The sequence below is a fragment of the Mesoplodon bidens genome (assembly GCF_964165515.1).
Source record: "Mesoplodon bidens genome assembly, chromosome: 10".
Classification (NCBI taxonomy): Eukaryota; Metazoa; Chordata; class Mammalia; order Artiodactyla; family Ziphiidae; genus Mesoplodon; species Mesoplodon bidens.
In genome coordinates, this window is record NC_138172.1 from 62,401,939 (window position 1) to 62,421,640 (window position 19,702).

The 19,702-nt window shown below is 41.7% G+C and overlaps 1 protein-coding gene across 6 annotated transcripts in view; it reads left to right on the top strand.

Moving 5' to 3' along the window:
- DST (dystonin) overlaps positions 1-19,702 on the top strand; it is a 487,209-nt gene that overhangs the window by 72,863 nt on the left and 394,644 nt on the right. The window lies entirely within an intron of this gene.

Here is a 19,702-nt window from a genome sequence, read left to right on the forward strand (position 1 = left end):
GAATGTATCTTTATTGCTGGAATTTTAGGCTTCAGTATGCAGGTGATGTGAAGGGAGGTGAAAAAAATCTTCAGGTCCTCAAAATGATATACTTTTTGTAATATAACTGTCTATGATCATTGCTATTCTGAGTACTTTCTACCTGGCTTTCATTTGATCTTTTCACTGTAGGATGAAATGCTGTAAAAATGTAATGAGTATCATGTGCAAGGCAGGCATTGTATTAGATGCTCTACACACATTATCTCATTTTAATGCTGTCTAACATCCAAGGAAGTGGGTTTGATTCACCGCGTTTAGAATATGGGCAAGTAAGAGAGACTAAGTGACTTTCTTATGGTAGTTTGGGTGGTGAGCATGGGGCTGGAGGAAACACCTCCTACCTCAGCCTGGTGTGGGTCCTGCCTGGTCTTCCTTCCCGGGAAATGTGAATTATATGAGGTGTGAGTCAGGTTAGTGTTCTCTAGAGAAACAGAACCCACAGGACACACACACACACACATTTATTTTGAAGAATTGTCTCACCTGATTGTGGGGCTGGAAAATCCAACATTTGTAGGACAGGTTGGCAGCCTAGAAATTCAGATAAGAGTTGATACTGCAGCCTTGAGTCCGAATTCCGCAGGACATCAGGCTGGCAACTCAGGTAGGGTTTCTGTGTTTCATTCTCGAGGAAAATTCCTTCTTTTTCAAGAAACCTTAGTCTTTGCTCTTAAGGCCTTCAAATGCTTGGATGAGGCCTACCCACACTATGGAGGGGCTTTGTTTGAAATCACCTTTAAAAAATACCTTTACAGCAACATCTAGACTGGTGTTTTGCCAAAAACTGTATGCCATGGCCTAGCCAAATTGACACATGAATAAACAGTGGTTTTCACTGAATAGATTTTTTTTTCAAGTTACCTGGATTCTTTACCTGCTAACCTTCCAGCTGGTTCTTGTTTTGCTGTGGATACAGACACAGAACCAGTTTAGGAGGAAGTGCAGTGGGGCCACCAGGGAACAGCTCTTCATTTCTTCCATAGCGTGTATGTGTTTCTGATAGGAGTCATCGTATTGTTTCCTGGACACAGATGTCAACTTAGAAAACTTCTTAATCTTATGTTATTGTTGGAGGGAGCTCTCAGACTGGCTGGGAAAGCACCAGTTGAGAAGGAGAAGGGAGAAAAACCCTCAAGCAATATTTCAGAGTCAGAAGTGCAGCTGGGAAGGGGAGGAAGGTGGGGTTGGATTCACAGAAATCCCAAGTGTACAGTATGACTCATGGTGTGGGGACACAGGATTTGATAAGAGCACCGTGTGGTCGGCTCTGTGAAAGAGGGAATGAATTTGCTTTATAAGTGCAGGGGAAAGAGTTTGCCTGTTTCTTGTTACAGACAATAGATATCAGAAAAATTATGGGTATTGTTACTATTTTTAAAATTTTATTGAAGTCTATTTGATTTACAATGTTGTGTTAATTTCTGCTGTACAGCAAAGTGATTAAGTTACACACACACACACACACACACACACACACATACACACACACACATTCTTATTCATATTCTTTTTCCATTATGGTTTATCACAGGATATTGAATATAGTTCCCTGTGCTATACAGTAGGACCTTGTTGTTTATCCATCCTATATATACTAGTTTGCACCTACCAACCCCAAACTCCCACGCCATCCCTCCCCCACCCCTCCTCCAATATTGTTATTTCTGTGTTTTTAAGTCATGTAATATCATGATTCATAAAATGTTACAAGAAATATGTGCGAATGGCACATCCGTTAGCTTCTCCAGTACCATCTCCGTGTGAAAGGGGACAGTGAGCCCGAGGGCAGCACACGCCTGCCCTTCGTGTGCGGGAGGAGGGGACGAATGCAGGATGCTTTGGTGCACGCGATGCCATCTCAGCAAAGCCTTGCAGCATCCCTAAGGACCGGGGCGGGGGGCCAGGGCCTGAGTGGGAGGGAAATGCAGGTCTCTTGGAGGGTGGTGACCAGCCAGCCTTCTGCTCAAGCCAGTCTGGGTCGGCATGCACTTGGTGGCCATCTCGTGCCTCCTTGTATGACAGGCCTGTGGGACCCTCTCATTTCTCCTCGGCCCTCCTCTGGCTCCCTACTGGTGACACTGAGGCCTGACTCCCGACCTTCCTGCTTCTTCCAGGTGACTGCCTTAACCTCTTCCCCATCCGCCGCAGCGCAGCCTGCTGTCTCCTTCCCTTTTCCCCCCATCTCTAAATACTTTTTGTTTTTTAACATCATTATTGGAGTATAGTTGCTTTACAATGGCGTGTTAGTTGCTGCTGTATAACAAGGTGAATCAGCTATACTTATACACATATCCCCATATCTCCTCCCTCTTGCGTCTCCCTCCTACCCTCCCTATCGCACCCCTCTAGGTGGTCACAAAGCACCGAGCTGATCTCCCTGTGCGGCTGCTTCCCACTAGCTATCTATTTTACGTTTGGTAGTGTATATATGTCCATGCCACTCTCTCACTTCATCCCAGATTACCCTTCCCCCCATCCCTGTGTCCTCAAGTCCATTCTCTACATCTGCGTCTTTATTCGTGTCCTGCCCCTAGGTTCTTCATAAACATTTCTTTTTTTTAAGATTCCATATATATGTTAGCATACGGTATTTGTCTTTCTCTTTGTGACTTACTCTGTATGACAGACTCTAGGTCCATCCACCTCACTACAAATAGTTCAAATTCATTTCTTTTTATAGCTGAGTAATATTCCATTGTATATATGTGCCACATCTTCTTTATCCATTCATCTGTCAGTGGACACTTGGGTTGCTTCCATGTCCTGGTTATTGTAAATAGAGCTGCAGTGAACATTGTGGTACATGACTCTTTTTGAATTATGGTTTTTCTCAGGGTATATGCCCAGTAGTGGGATTGCTGGGTCGTATGGTAGTTCTATTTGTAGTTTTTTAAGGAAGTTCCGTACTGTTCTCCATAGTGGCTGTATCAATTTACATTCCCACTAACAGTGCAAGAGGGTTCCCTTTTGTCCACACCCTCTCCAGCATTTATTGTTTCTAGATTTTTTGATGATGGCCATTCTGCCTGGTGTGATGTGATACCTCATTGTAGTTTTGATTTACATCTCTCTAATGATTAGTGATGTTGAGCATTCATTCATGTGTTTGGTGGCAATCTGTATATGTTCTTTGGAGAAATGTCTATTTAGGTCTTCTGCCCATTTTTGGATTGGGTTGTTGTTTTGATATTGAGCTGCATGAGCTGCTTGTAAATTTTGGAGATTAATCCTTTGTCAGTTGCTTCATTTGCAAATATTTACTGCCATTCTGAGGGTTGTCTTTTCGACTTGTTTATGGTTTCCTTTGCTATGCAAAAGCTTTTAAGTTTCATTAGGTCCCACTTGTTTATTTTTGTTTTTATTTCCATTTCTCTAGGAGGTGGGTCAAAAAGGGTCTTGCAGTGTTATATGTCATAGAGTGTTCTGCCTATGTTTTCCTCTAAGAGTTTGATAGTATCTGACCTTACATTTAGGTCTTTAATCCATTTTGAGTTTATTTTTGTGTATGGTGTTGGGGAGTGTTCTGATTTCATTCTTTTACATGTAGCTGTCCAGTTTTCCCAGCACCACTTATTGAAGAGGCTGTCTTTTCTCCATTGTATAGTCTTGCCTCCTTTATCAAACATAAGGTGACCATATGTGTGTGGGTTTATCTCTGGGCTTTCTATCCTGTTCCATTGATCTATATTTCTGTTTTTGTGCCAGTGCCATAGTGTCTTGATTACTGTAGCTTTGTAGTATAGTCTGAAGTCAGGGAGCGTGATTCCTCCATCTTCGTTTTTCTTTCTCAAGATTGCTTTGGCTATTTGGGGTCTTTTTGTTCCATACAAATTGTGAAATTTTTTGTTCTAGTTCTGTGAAAAATGCCAGTGGTAGTTTGATAGGGATTGCATTGAATCTGTAGATTGCTTTGGGTAGTATAGTCATTTTCACAATGTTGATTCTTCCAATCCAAGGACATGGTATATCTCTCCATCTGTTTGTATCATCTTTCATTTCTTTCATCAGTGTCTTATGGTTTTCTGCATACAGGTCTTTTGTCTCCTTAGGTAGGTTTATTCCTAGATATTTTATTCTTTTTGTTGCAATGGTAAATGGGAGTGTTTCCTTAATTTCTCTTTCAGATTTTTCATCATTAGTGTATAGGAATACAAGAGATTTCTGTGCATTAATTTTGTATCCTGCTAATTTACCAAATTCATTGATTAGCTGTAGTCGTTTTCTGGTAGTGTCTTTGGGATTCTCTATGTATAGTGTCATGTCATCTGCAAACAGTGACAGCTTTACTTTTTATTTTCTAATTTGGATTCCTTTCATTTCTTTTTCTTCTCTGATTGCTCTGGCTAAAACTTGCAAAACTATGTTGACTAACGGTGGTGAGAGTGGGCAACCTTGTCTTGTTCCTGATCTTAGTGGAAATGGTTTTAGTTTTTCACCATTGAGAACGATGTTGGCTGTGGTTTTGTCATATATGGCCTTTATTATGTTGAGGTGAGTTCCCTCTATGCCTACTTTCTGGAGGGTTTTTATCATAAGTGGGTGTTGAATTTTGTTGAAAGCTTTTGCTGCATCTATTGAGATGATCATATGGTTTTTCTCCTTCAATTTGTTAATATGGTGTATCACATTGATTGATTTGCATATACTGAAGAATCCTTGCATTCCTGGGATAAACCCCACTTGATCATGGTGTATGATCCTTTTAATGTGCTGTTGGATTCTGTTTGCTAGTATTTTGTTGAGGATTTTTGCATCTATGTTCATCAGTGATATTGGCCTGTAGTTTTCTTTCTTTGTGACATCTTTGTCTGATTTTGGTATCAGGGTGATGGTGGCCTCGTAGGATGAGTTTGGGAGTGTTCCTCCCTCTGCTATATTTTGGAAGAGTTTGAGAAGGATAGGTGTTAGCTCTTCTCTAAATGTTTGATAGAATTCACCTGTGAAGCCATCTGGTCCTGCACTTTTGTTTGTTGGAAGATTTTTAATCACAGTCTCAATTTCAGTGCTTGTGATTGGTCTGTTTATATTTTGTACTTCTTCCTGGTTCAGTGTCGGAAGTTTGTGCCTTTCTAAGAATTTGTCCATTTCTTCCAGGTTGTCCATTGTATTGGCATATAGTTGCTTGTAGTGATCTCTCATGATCTTTTGTATTTCTGCAGTGTCAGTTGTTACTTCTCCTTTTTCATTTCTAATTCTATTGATTTGAGTCTTCTCCCTTTTTTTCTTGTTGAATCTAGCTAATGGTTTATCAATTTTGTTTATCTTCTCAAAAAACCAGCTTTTAGTTTTATTGATCTTAGCTACTGTTTCTTTCATTTCCTTTTCATTTATTTCTGATCTGATCTTTATGATTTCTTTCCTTCTGCTAACTTTTGGGTTTTTTTTGTTGTTCTTTCTCTGATTGCTTTAGGTGTAAGGTTAGGTTGTTTATTTGAGATGTTTCTTGTTTCTTGAGGTAGGATTTTATTGCTATAAACTTCCCTCTTAGAACTGCTTTTGCTGCATCCCATAGGTTTTAGATCATTGTGTTTTCATTGTCATTTGTTTCTAGGTATTTTTGGATTTCCTCTTTGATTTCTTCAGTGATCTCTTGGTTATTAAGTAGTGTATTGTTTAGCCTCCATGTGTTTGTATTTTTTACAGATTTTTTCCTGTAACTGACATCTAGTCTCATAGCGTTGTGGTCAGAAAAGGTACTTGATATGATTTCAATTTTCTTAAATTTACCAAGGCTTGATTTGTGACCCAAGATATTATCTATCCTGGAGAATGTTTCATGAGCACTTGAGAAGAAAGTGTATTCTGTTGTTTTTGGATGGAACATCCTGTAAATATCAATTAATTCCATCTTGTTTAATGTATCATTTAAAGCTTGTGTTTCCTTATTTATTTTCATTTTGGATGATCTGTCCATTGGTGAAAGTGGGGTGTTAAAGTCCCCTACTATGATTGTGTTACTGTTGATTTCCCCTTTTATGGCTGTTAGTATTTGCCTTATGTATTGAGGTGCTCCTATGTTGGGTTCATAAATATTTAGAATTGTTATGTCTTCTTCTTGGATTGATCCCTTGATCATTATGTAGTGTCCTTCTTTGTCTCTTGTAATAGTCTTTATTTTAAAGTCTGTTTTGTCTGATATGAGAATTGCTACTCCAGCTTTTGATTTCCATTTGCATTGAATATTTTTTTCCATCCCCTCACTTTCAGTTCTAAATACTTCTCAAACCATCCTCTCCTCTCCATCCCCGAGAACAGTGGTTTAGCTTAGGTGTCTTCATTTTCTGGACGTAAGGCCCTCATCTGCCACCTGCTTCCCCAGCCTCACCTGCGGCCACTTTTACTGGATCTTCCTAAGCACCCCATGCTCTCCCCATGTCCGGTTCTGGGGTACTGGCTGGAGAACTCATGGGTCTCAAGCACCTTCTCCCCTCTTCCCACTGTCTCCTTATTAGTTACCTTAATACCATTTTGGAATAAGGTGGCAACAGCAAGCAGATAAATTCCCTTCTTCTCTGGTTCTAGAGTCATTCAGACAGCCTTAAAATGAAAACTGGTGCTGGAAAGGAGGAGGTGGAGCAGGAGGTGATTTTGTTGGTGGGCTGTGTGTGTGTGTGAGAGAGAAAGAGAGAGACAGACAGACCCTCAAGGCATTTTTAGCCCTCCTTGGCATGGCTTCCTCCTGAGTCTCTTCTCCCTTGGGACCTGCTGCCAAGGCCAGGCTGCTGAGCCAGTGGGTCCATTTGGCAGGCAGTTGTGGGGTCCACTCCTGAGACTGGGGTTCTGAAGTCGGGAAACAGGCAGTGCCCACAGAGTGAGTTTGAAGCTTAGCCTACAAGATAGACCACTTTCTTTTTTTTCATCTCAGCTTAGTTTCTGACTCTCAGTCTCCCCTCTTGCCGCACCTGGTGGTCCTTATTCTTCCACCTCCACCTTGGTGTTGTGTTAAGGTTCTGGGGTCTTAGAAAGATGCCAGAGTGGCAGCGGATAGGAGGGAATATGTGTGTCTCCAGGTTAGGGTGCCCCCCCACCCCCTGCTGCCCGTAACTGCTCCCCAGGCCCAGGAGGCCACTCCAGGTCACTCTCAGGACAGCAGTCTTTTGGAAGGTTGACCAGTAGTCTGTCCCCTGAACACAGCAGGCACCACCTGTCTCTGGGGAGTCCTCTGGGATTCAGGAAGCTGCCATCTCCAGGATCCACAGATGCTCCCTCTAGCCTAAGGGCACAGTTTTTAGGCTGGGAAAGTCGTCTGCTCCAGAGCACTCTGCCTTTTTCTTTTTTCTTTTTTTGGAAGTAAGAACTTTATTACTAAGGAGAGCTTTTTTTTTTTTTTTGCCTTAGGCATTATTTTTTTTAATTGAAATATAGTTGATTTACAATGTGTTAATTTCTGCTGTACAGCAAAATGACTCAGTTATACATATGTATATTCTTTTTCATATTCTTTTTCATTATGGTTTATCACAGGATACTGAATATAGTTCTCTGTGCTATACATTAGTACCTTGTTGTTTACCTGTTCTATATGTAACAGTTTGCATCTACTAACCCCAAACTCCCAGTCCACCCCTCTCCCACCCCCTCCCCCTTGGCAACCACAAGTCTGTTCTCTATGTCTGTGAGTCTGTTTCTGTTTCATAGGTGAGTTCATTTGTGTCATATTTTAGATTCCACATATAAGTGATATCATTTGGTATTTGTCTTTCTCTTTTTGACTTACTTCACTTAGTATAACAATCCCTAGTTCCATCCATGTTGCTGCAAATGTCATTATTTCATTCTTTTTTATGACTGAGTAATATTCCATTGTGTATATATACCACATCTTCTTTATCCGTTCTTATGTCGATGGGTATTTAGGTTGTTTCCATGTCTTGGCTATGGTGAATAGCGCTGCTATCTGCCTTTTTCTATAACCTTAGCCTAAACAGGTTTAGGTTTGTGGAAAATAAAAGCCGGGTATGCATGCAGGCTGTTTCTGCTTCCTGCCTGGACGCCTAGAGTTCCATAGGAATAAAGTGAGGAAGATTTTCAGATTACCTTCTGATAGAGGGATCTGTTACAAAGACCAGAGGACACCTGGGTGGCCCTTATTGTAGATGTAGGGTCTTTGGACTACATGGTTGTTCTGCCTGGATCTGAAGTGTTCTGGGGTTGGGATCTTTGGGAAAACTCAAGTATCAGTGAAGGGCATTTGGAATGCACGTAGCACTGTGATTGGACTGGGTTGCCACCTCCAGGGTGAAGCATCCTGGTTGGGCAGTTTCCCATTCAGCCAGCTCTGTGGCAGTGGCTCTCCTTGTGTCAGGCCCTGCTCCCTGGTCCCACTCAGGTGTAGCTCACGGCACAGGGTTATTTTCACTGAAAGCACATGGAGCCATGGAGCCAGCCCTGTCTTCCTCAGGTGGTAGAAGCCAGGTACTTAAAGTTTCATGGACTTGTCTTCGGTTCAATAATAAAAGCTTTTTTTTTTTAATGAAAAGGTAATTCTTCCACTTCATTGCAGTAGTAACTGAAGTGAGAGAATGGCTTTGTAGAAGCTGTTATCCAGAGTCTCATCAATGAAGACACGTAATGAACATGAAGGTGTCAAGACATAGCCTTGCTTATGTTTCAACAGGGAAGAATTGCTTTTTTTGTAGATCGTGTTTGTCTAAGTTTTTGTTGTTGTCTCCAACAATGGAGACAATGAATTTAAAAGAAAAAAAATTGAATTTAAAAGAAAGAAAAAGGAAATTCCCTGGCTGCCCAGTGGTTAGGACTCCGCGCTTTCGTTGCCGAGGGCCCGGGTTCAATCCCTGGTCGGGGAACTAAGATTCCAAACGTTGTGTGGCGCTGCCTACAAAAAAAGAAAAAAAAAGAGGAATGCATTGGAAAGATACAAGGGCGTCCCAAAGGGCTGAAGGCTCAGTAACCAAGGTTGGGAAGGACAGATGTGGGGACGACATGGGTCTGCCTCCCGAGAGTGGCTGTTAATGTGACCTAGTTCGAGTCACTTCCAGTCTCCGTGTCTGTTTGTTGTTTCCAGTTTCCTGGGGTGACAGTCGTATAGGCTTAACTGGACTTAGTGCTCTGCCCCGGGATCACACAGCCTTCTCCCCACTCCCCACCATCTTCTCATTAGTTACCTTAATGCTACCCATTGTGGAATAAGGTATGATAGGGTAAGGATGTGAATAGGTAACATCACGTGATGCTCAAGTTTGCTGAATGGTCTCTATGTGTTGGGCGCTTTTCAAGTATTGCTTATTCTGCCACCGCCCCCCCCCCCAGCCCTGTGTCTTATGTACTGTTGCATCTCCTATTTCTCGGATGAACAAAGCAAAGCCCAGAAAGGCCAAGCAGTTTTCCAAGGTTGTAAAGCTTTTCCCCGACATTCAATACTTGGCAGGTCATGCACATATCTTTAACTTTATGGCTAACAGTGTGGATGGTAGTTGGGGTTTGGTCTCTGCAAACATCCTGTGCTAATACCTTAGGGTTCCGGGCGTGATCATAGCCCACGTCTTCTTACCAGTGGAAGTCAGAGCCGTGTCCTGGCTGTCTGAAGAGCTTGGCATCCAAGCCTCCCCCTGACCTAGATCAGGGTGGGAGGAACATGTGGGGAGCAGGCTTGTGCATGGGGAGGGGCAGGAACAAAACCAGAGGGCTCAGCAGTAGTTGGGGGCGGGGTGGTCCAGCTAGATTCACGGAGCTCATGGGCCAGCACTTCCAGAGTCATACAGTGGGTCCTGTTTCCAGGGTTATTGGGGATGGAGCAGAATGAGATCAGCACAGGGGCGTCAGTAGGAATGGCATCACCCATTTCTGTTTGACACTAACTTAACTGAGATCTTTCTTAGCCTTCTTCTTTTGGTTTGGTTTTGTAGCCTCCTCTTCAGTTCTCTTCTCCTTTATCTTTAAACTGCCAGCCCCTTTTTATTGATTGCCATTATCCCTACATTCCCACCCCCCCCCACCGTCATTTTGTAATCTCTGAATGCAACAATGTCACCCCTGCCTTAATTTATGGCAGGGGCCCAAAGTCAGATGCCTGCAGGGGCAGGTGTCATAAATGGATAAAGAGGCTGGTAAGCTCTGTATCAGCCTGGAAAGCATACATTCCTTCTAAAAAGGGGAAACTACCTCTAGGATCTGTATTTTCATGTAAAATTCCCAACTTTTAAATGTTTGCCAACAGTTAGTTTTTAAAAGTGGGCAGGCCAAAGACATGGAAACAACCTAAATGTCCGTGGACAGATGAATGGATAAAGAAGCTGTGGTACATATATACAATGGAATATTAGTCATAAAAAGGAATGAGATAATGCCATTTGCAGCAACGTGGATGCAACTAGAGATTATCATGCTAAGTGAAGTAAGTCAGAAAGAGAAAGACAAATACCATATGGTATCACTTATATGTGGAATCCAAGATATGACACAAATGAACTTATTTATGAAAGAGACTCACAGACATAGAGAACAACAGACTTGTGGTTGCCAAGGATTGGGAGTTTGGGATTAGCAGATTCAGACTATTATATATGGAATGAATAAACTACAAGGCCCAAGAACACAGGGAACTATATTCAATATCCTGTGATAAACCAAAATGGAAAATAATATGAAAAAGAATGCATATGTATGTATAACTGAGTCAGTGTGCTGTACAGCAGAAGTTAACACAACTTTGTAAATCAACTATACTTCAATAAAATAAATTCTAAAAAAATAAAATAGGGGACTTCCCTGGCGGTCCAGTGGTTAAGACCTCACACTTCCACTGCAGGGGGCACAGGTTCAATCCCTGGTTGGGGAACTAAGATCCTGCATACTGTGCTGCACAGCCAGTAAATATAAAATAAGATAAATTAAAATAAAATAAAATGGCAGGCCAATACAACACATCTCTCAGCATTGCCAGTTTTGGATGATACTGTTGGAGGAAGGCAGGTGGCGGGGAACACCTGCATCTCCATCCTGGCTTCCAAAGGGAGCAGAGATGCTCCAGTCTGTACCTGAATCAGCCCCCCTCTCCTAATTGACTTTAGGCTATAAACCATATTTTTATGTATGTATTTATGTTATTCCGCAGGAAGACTTATTTTTTCAGCCTAATACGTGAAGATAAAATGATAATATTCAGTTATAAGTTGGCTCTCTTATCACGTTTACTCTCCCAACTGGGTGTTAAACTCCTCCAAGGCAGAAGCTTATGGGTGCTTAAGATATATTTTTAATGGATTGATGTAAATAAACACGTTTGAAATATAACATTAAGTATTCTCTAGGTAAAGAGATGTCTTCAGTGTTTGTTGGTCTTCTTAATGTGTTTCTGTGTTGTGGGACGATTTTCAGAGTTATGTTTTGCTTTTCTTTTAGGCATATTATTTAAAATGTCCTTCCTCAGTTTGGAAAGACTATTTGCAGGTGCTCAAAGGCAAACTATTATTTTCTTTTTCATATTCTTTTCCATTGTGATTTATCACAGGATATTGAATATATAATAGTTCTCTGTGCTATACAATAAGACCTTGTTGTTTATCCATTCTATATATAATGGTTTGCATCTGCTGATCCCAAACTCCCAGTCCATCCCTCTCCTATCCCCCTTCCCCTTGGCAACCACAAGTCTGTTCTCTATGTTTGTGAGTCTGTTTCTGCTTCATAGATAAGTTCATCTGTGTCATATTTTAGATTCCTCAAACTAGTTCTCGATGTCTCTATTTATATAATTTTAACATGATCTCATTAAGGTGGACTTGCAAAAAAATTTGTGGTACTTTTGAAATATTTTTACCATTTTCATACAGTTTCATGTTTTGATACTTAAAACATGGTCTTGCTTTTATTTGTCCTGTTTGGAGAGAGGATTTGTGGAAGTGTGAGAGCACCCAGGACCAGAGAATCTTGGTGTTGGAAGAACAGGGAGTCAGTGTGATGTTCTCCTCAGTGAAGGCTTGGTCCCTCGGGTAGGAGGGAGCTCCCTGCCCCCCACAGCTGTCCTTTCCTCTTCTGAGAAGTTGTATCTTTTTGGATGGTTTTTCCTCACTGTGAACTGATACCTGTCTCCTGGTCATTTCCATGCTTTGAACTGAATTAAACACAGAGCAAGTCTAACCCTTTTGGGCTCTCCACATCCATGGTAAGATCGTTGAGGGCTGTGAGCATGTTGTGTATTCCTCTGAGGGCCTGGGACCACATTCTAGGGCACTTGGGGGTCCAAAGGACCCAGATGGAAATCCAGGCTCCACCTTGGACTGACAGAATGGCTGTGGACAAGTGACTTAACCTCCCTTTAGGGGAGGTTTCCTTATCGGGTTATGGTGAGTATTAAATAAGATAGTGAGTGAAAATACCCAGTACAGCCCCTGACTGCAGTCACTCAATAAGTGATGCAGGGAGTTAGAACTTGCTGGTTAAACTGAAAGGAAGGAAGTCTTGCAGAATGCCTTAGAGCTGAGCCAAGACAGCCTAGAATCCAAGGCCAGGCTCCTCGGGAAATGAGTCTTTGGTGCTTACCTTGTAGAGCGTCCCACACAGCTGCCGGAGAGTGATGAGGAGCACTTCCTCCTGCCTGTATCCCATCAGTGAGCCCGGTTGCCCCAGAAACCTAACACCAAGAAACACTGTAACCAATGCACAGTCTTACACCCTAGAGAGTGTAAGAGAGAAAGAGTTTGTGTCCTGAATCCCAGCGCTCTTCTTTCAGAGGCTGATGAACTGGGCTTCTCCATCCAGAAGGAAACCTTGGTTTTCATTCACTCTGTCCCCCAAAACTCCTCCCTGATTCAGACACAAGAACCTTCCAGCTTCCCCTCCCTTTGACCACTACCTCCACCGTCTTCTCTAGCTTCACCAGGCTCCCCTTCCTCTTTGGGGTATGGCTCCTGCAAATCTCCCCTAAAAGGAGAGAGTGAAAGCCATCCTAGGCCCCGCCAAACCAGAGTCCCCCCTTTACTATTTCAAGGTGGCTTCCAGTTAAGAGGCTGATTAGGAGTTATTTATTTGATGAGCAAGTACCTGAATTGTTCAACTAGTTTTGAAAAAAATTTAAAACTAAAATAAGCACGCAGCCCCCAAAGTTTTCCTTAGGTCATTTTGTCTTCAAGGGGTTAAACACATTTTCTTACATTTTCCTTAACTCTTTTCTTCTACACCTATATCTTTGTGGTAGAGATGGTTTTCCTTGGGATTTCTAAAATCAGATAATGTGCTCTTGCTTTTGGACTTACTTCCAAATAAAAAACTAGTATAGAATGATAGTCTTGGGCCAGATTGCATACTTTTATGCAATATATAAGAAGTTAGTATTTGTACTTACCGAATCAACGGAATTTTAAACAAAATTAGATCTTCACTTACTCTGAATTTTGGTGCTTCCTTTGGGTTTATATAAAATGTAAAAAATTATGTGATATTATACTAACTTTGTGTTCACTGGATTGTGTAGTAAGTGGATAACACAGAGGTGCTTTTTAAATATTCTTCCATCTAAAACTGTGATCCGGACAGAAGCAGGCAGGTCACCTTGCTCTGGGGTCCCCTTGAAGTCAGCCCCTTGCTTCCTCCAAGTTTCTATGAGGAGATGCTACGGGAAATTACTTAGCTGGGTGCTGTCACCGTGGATGTAGACCCGGGTGATGTGATCTTGTGAGAACAGGCCTAGACTAAGCAACACTTAACAAAAACAAAAAAACAAAAAAACAAAAAAGACCTTGCTCTGTGTTTCCCCAACCCTTTGTTTTGAAAATATTCAAATTTACAGGAAAGTTGGGAGAGTAGTACAGTGAAGACTTACTGTTAACCTATTGCCACATGCCAATATAAACACAATTCTCTGTTTTTATTGAAACAACTGAGAACAAGTGCAGACAGCACGAGTTGAAATAAGGATGTGTTCCTACATAACCAAAATACCATTAGCACACCTTAGAAAATTAACAGTAATTTCCCAATATCAGCTGATAAACAATCCATGATCCAGGTTCAGATTCTCCCCATGGTCCCTAACATGTCTTTTCAGCTTAAAAAGAAATACAGGCTCCCATCAAGGTTCATAACTTTGTTGTTATGCTTCTGTAGTCTTTTTAAATTTAGAAGAGTCCCTGCTTTGGGGGGGTGTATGTTTCGTGACATTGACCTTTTTCCTTTTTGGAAGAGACCAGGATAATTATCTTGTAGAATGCCCCCCCAATCTGGATTTGTCTAATTGATCCTTCATAGGCTTTTTATTTTTACTTTTTGGTTAAATTTTTGGAACTATGCTTACAGAAATGTGCATGAATCTCAGGTATGCGGGTTTGTGAAATACCACGTTCCAGCCTCTGGGATTCTGGGAGCCTTATCTGGAAGCCTCCCAAGGCCTTATCTCTGCACTTGTTTCTTGCTGCTTGGGGCAGAGGCAACTTCCTGGCACTTTCCTCTGGTTCATGGTACTGAGGCTGGGCAGCTTCCAGGGTAGGCAGCTCCATTGTACTAGTCTCAGATCCCCTACCGGGGTTTCAGTTAGAGGAGTTATTGTTTAGTTCCCCTTCTAAAAATGTCACATTATGTAATTATCCTGGCTTTAGGAGATTTGGGGTGTTTTTATACCATGTGAATGAATTGGCAATTAGGAAAGTCATTTTAAAGCTTTCGGTGATCTAATTCAATTGTTCAAACTGCCTTAATAAGTAGGTTGTAATAAGACACAATGCTTGGGTTTTTAGTTTCTCACAACCTAGTGGTTTTTTTTGTTTCTGTTTTTTTTTTGGTTGTAGAGATCCAATATCAGGCCAGAGGTATTTCACAGTCCTTTATTAAAAAAAAAAAAGCCAAATGTTAAAAACATGATGACCTGGGCCAACTTTGTCTTTACTATCCTAATTACCTTTCTCCTCTTCTGAATACTCCACATTCTTCCCACCCCCCTTTTTTTTTTCCATTTTCAACACACATGCCAAATGGGGGTGACAGTTCATGGTTGTAAATTGGGGGCTTAACCTGGGGCTGTGAATTCCATAAAATCACATGCAAAGTTTGTGTGTATTTGCTGATGGGCTTTGATCTGAAGAGAGGCTTCCCTAGATTTCGTCAACTTTTCAGAGGTGTCTGTGAGCTTCAAATAGTTAAAAACACTGGCTTAAATAATTATTTCCTCCTACAACCTTTGATATTTTCTCTGACCCTTGACGTAGTATCTTTTTCTTCTTAGTAATCTTTTTGTGTACTACTTGTTTTGGATTAAAAAATTATAAGGAATACAATTAAATTCATTCATAGTATTAGTCATCACCCAGAAATAACTGCTGTTTACACATTTGTAGATAGTTACCTATCTACCTATCATGTATCTACCTATTCATCTAGAAATCACCTTACTGCCTGTCTCTCTACACACACACACACACACACACACACAGATATTTTTTAAAGGAATCATTCTATATGAACCCTTCCCACTTTGCTAAATGTAGATCAATAACATTTTTGTTTAATTGCTGCAGGGTAGTCCATTGTATGGATATACTGTCACTTATTTAACCAGTCTTCTTTCATGGACATAGATATTTATATTTTAACAGGAATCAAACCTTAAGCAACAGGAGTAGAGGAAGAGACAGGAGGAACTCAGGGTTTTGCTGGTCCCAAGAGCCCTCTTCCTTTGTCTTACCTTCCAAGCCCCACATCAAAGGTTAGGCTCTGGGGCTTCCCTGGTGGCGCAGTGGTTGAGAGTCCACCTGCCGATGCAGGGGACACGGGTTTGTGCCCCGGTCCGGGAAGATCCCACATGCCGCGGAGCGGCTGGGCCTGTGAGCCATGGCCGCTGAGCCTGTGCGTCCGGAGCCTGTGCTCCGCAACGGGAGAGACCACAAACAGTGAGAGGCCGGCGTACCGCAAAAAAAAAAAGAAAAAGGTTAGGCTCTGGACTTTGAGTCAGAGAATATGTTTGCTTTTTCCATAAGAAAGGAGAACTGTACTTTCACACTCATTCCTCTAACCCCCACAGGTAGAGATGTGAATTGGCAAGTCATTTGAAATCAATAAAGAATAGTTTTAGAGGGTCAATTGACTTCAAAGCAGCTTCATTTTAATCCATTCTCAGAGAAAAGAATCTAAAAAAGAATCCTCAAACTAACACAACATTGTAAATCAATTATACTTCAATAAAAAAAGAATTAACAACAAAAAAGAAACAAAAAAAATTCGGCTATCTGATCAGCCAGTTTGCCTGATACTAGGAAAGAACAAGTTAGTGACAGAATTTACAGCATCCCACCTGGAATGCTTGTTTTATAAAGTCTACTTTATTCATTGATATGAATGCCACCGACATAACAGTGAATGAAAATTTATTAAGATTCCAAATATAATTTCCCAAAATTTGAAGACAGAAACCACAGACAACCTTTCATTCACTAAAGTAAGCTCATTTACTGAATCACACACTTGTAGCCTAAAAGACTAAATTCAGTAGCCCTTAAAAGGTGGCCAATTTAGTCTCTACCTCATTGGCTGCTAAAGAGCCAACTTCAAACAAACACTACTGAGAAGAAAAAGAAACTTCAAATTAAATAAAGCAACCAAATAAGGCTAAAAAAAAAGAAATTTTTATACCGAAGAGTGCATATGTCTAAAAATTCAAAAGTGAATTAAAAGGTAATTCTCAGAATATAAAACATATAAATGATAAAAAAATCGATTTCCAAGGTTCAAATGGGCCTAATTTTGTATAGTTTACCTTATATTTAAGAAGTCTTCATGAAAATTATTGTGGGGAAAAATTGAATACTTTCATGGTTAAAACGCTCGAGTCACGTAGCTAGGGGAGAGACTTTGTCGTGTATAAGTCAGCGTGCTTTTCCTCTGTCTGCGTGTGTCCGTATTTCCCTGTGCCATGTTGTTGAAAGAGGTTTTGCCGATATCTTGTCTTCCGTTCTCTCTTATCCATTTACCAAGGACACGTTCAGATTAGAGGCTGCACCAGTCAACACCCTTGGGTCCAGGGTAGTAACTGTTCCCATCTGGCTATGTGTGATGAGTGGTGTTTATGTCATGGCATAAATCACATTTTGCTGTTCCATCAGCTGAGATGCTAACCATTAAAAAAATTTACTCTGTCTACAAAAATCAGTAACCAGGGATTTTTGAATGGGGGCAGTCCTTTAACAGTTATTCCCCAAGTCTGTCTGTAAAGATAAACAATCAAATTACTATCCTCACTGAAAGAGTGTAGGAAACAACAAGAAATACAAGCTCACAGATAAAAGATGACCTTTCATAAGGACAGGTAGGAAGCCATTTTAAGGAAGACAGAAGGCAACCAAGGAAACCCAATATCCTTTTGAAAAAGTCTTTAAGAATGTCATCCTTTTCCACCAATCCAGCCGGCAACACAGCCTCAGAGAGCTCAAGATGAATTTTCAGAAAAGCATGGAAAATAAAGTAGGTTGATAGCATCCTGTGACTGACTTAATGCTCCTCACAACTCTCTGTGGACTCCAGCGAATACAGAAAATCAATTTTATTTATTTATTTGCGTAGTACATGATTGCCACTAGGAAAACACACAAAATCTAAATAAGTTAATAATTAACCAAGGTGATGACATTTCATGTAAAGTAAAATGGAAGACTGCTTTTGGGGAGAAAGAATAAAGCTAAAGGTAAATCTTAGACACTTTACAGGAAATAGTATGTGTACTTTTAAAATGATGGTGTTGGGTTCCTTAAAAAACTAAAAATAGAACTACCATATGACCCAGCAATCCCACTACTGGGCATATACCCTGAGAAAACCATAATTCAAAAGGACACGTGTCCCCCAGTGTTCATTGCAGCACTATTTACAATAGCCAGGACATGGAAACAACCTAAATGTCCAAAGATAGATGAATGGATAAAGAAGATGTGGTACATATATACAATGGGATATTACTCAGCCATAAAAAGGAACGAAATTGGGTCATTTGTAGAGATGTGGATGGACCTAGAGTCTGCCACACAGAGTGAAGTAAGCCAGAAAGAGAAAAACAAATATCGTATATTAATGCATATATGTGGAATGTAGAAAGCTGGTACAGATGAACCTATTTGTAGGGCAGGAATAGAGACGTAGACGTAGAGAATGGACATGTGGACATGGGGTGGAGGGGAAGGGTGGGATGAATTGGGAGATTAGGTTTGACATAAATACACTACCATGTGTAAAATAGATAGCTAGTGGGAACCTGCTGTATAGCACAGGGAGCTCAGCTCGGTGCTCTGTGATGACCTAGATGGGTGGGATGGGGGGGTGGTGGGAGGGAGGTCCAAGAGGGAGGGGATATAGGTATACATATAGTTGATTCATTTCATTGTACAGCAGAAACTAACACAACATTGTAGAGCAATTTTACTCCAAAAAAAAGACAAAAAAAAAAAATGATGGTGTTGGCCACTAGAAGTGAATAAGGACTGTCATGCCTGAATAGATGGAGGCGAGGTCCTGATACACTTCTAGTTTATTCCACACACCTTGGGATGTTGTCACACAGCCTGTTTTTGCTGCGTCACCACTGTTTTTGTGAGCAGCCCAGGGTTTCTACTCTGATGGGAGCAGGCCACTGATTCCTTCCTGCCACCTGTAGGAATCTGAGGCTGCAAGTTCCATTTCAGGAATTCGAGTTACACCAGTTTTGCATCCTGAGCCTCAGCAAAGTTCTAAATGGGGAAGTGAAGATTTCCCTTGGATGCTTTATCTTGTTTAGAACCCTGTTCTCAGCACAGATAGTCAGCATCCTCGTTTCCATGGTAAGCTGGTGGCTCCCTGAATCATCACAAACTTAACCAAGGAGGAAGGGATAACGTCTGGTGCCTTTTCCCTGTGGGGAAGACAGAGCCCTTTAATGCGAGATACGCCCTGCAGACCGGCTCCTGTTCCTGGAAGGGAGACTGAGGTCAGGCCAAGCATGTGGGTCAAAGCCTCACGTTTCTCATTTCACTGTGTAATGACCAGGGGCGGAGGGGAGCTGCTGCATCATTCTCATTTCCGTCACTGGCAGCTGTTACTTTGCTAGGAGTTTAAATGATCTCAAGAACCCTAAGCTGAGTTCAGATGTTTGTTTACTGGCACTGCCTTTGGCTTCTGAAAACAGTCTTTTGTGTTCTCCCGGTCTTCAGAAAAGGCTCTTCTCAGAATCAGCCCTTCCTCCCTCCTTGCTCTCTTCTGGGAGCCAGCTTCAAGCTCAGGAAGAAAATTAACTAAAGAGGACGAGGGGCTCAAACCTGGTTAGAGGGGAGACTCCGACTGGAAACGGAAAGGAATTGGGACTCAGCATCCTGCATTTGTGCTTTATTTTTGCAACTTGGAGTGAGTTGCGTTAATGAATTAAGCAGCAGGCTAGTAATGGAAAATATCGGTCCTGGCCTGGTGGGGGAGCCAAATACTATAGGTTTGTAACAGGAAGGCTGTGGATTCTGGCTTCATTGTTGGGCCAGTCATTTGTGAGCTGGTGGCCGGACCGCAGGCCACACACTTGGGTGCAAATCTTCCATGAACCGGAGCTGCCCGGGGCTTGTGGCCGGTGTCGGAGCCGTGGCCCAGGGAAGATGGTGAGCCTTGGGTGTCGGTTCTGGTGTGGGTCCCCCGTCCGCACTGAAGATGATGCAGGATGCCGGACTCCGTTTGGGGGCAGGGAGGGGGCTGCTGAGATGGACGA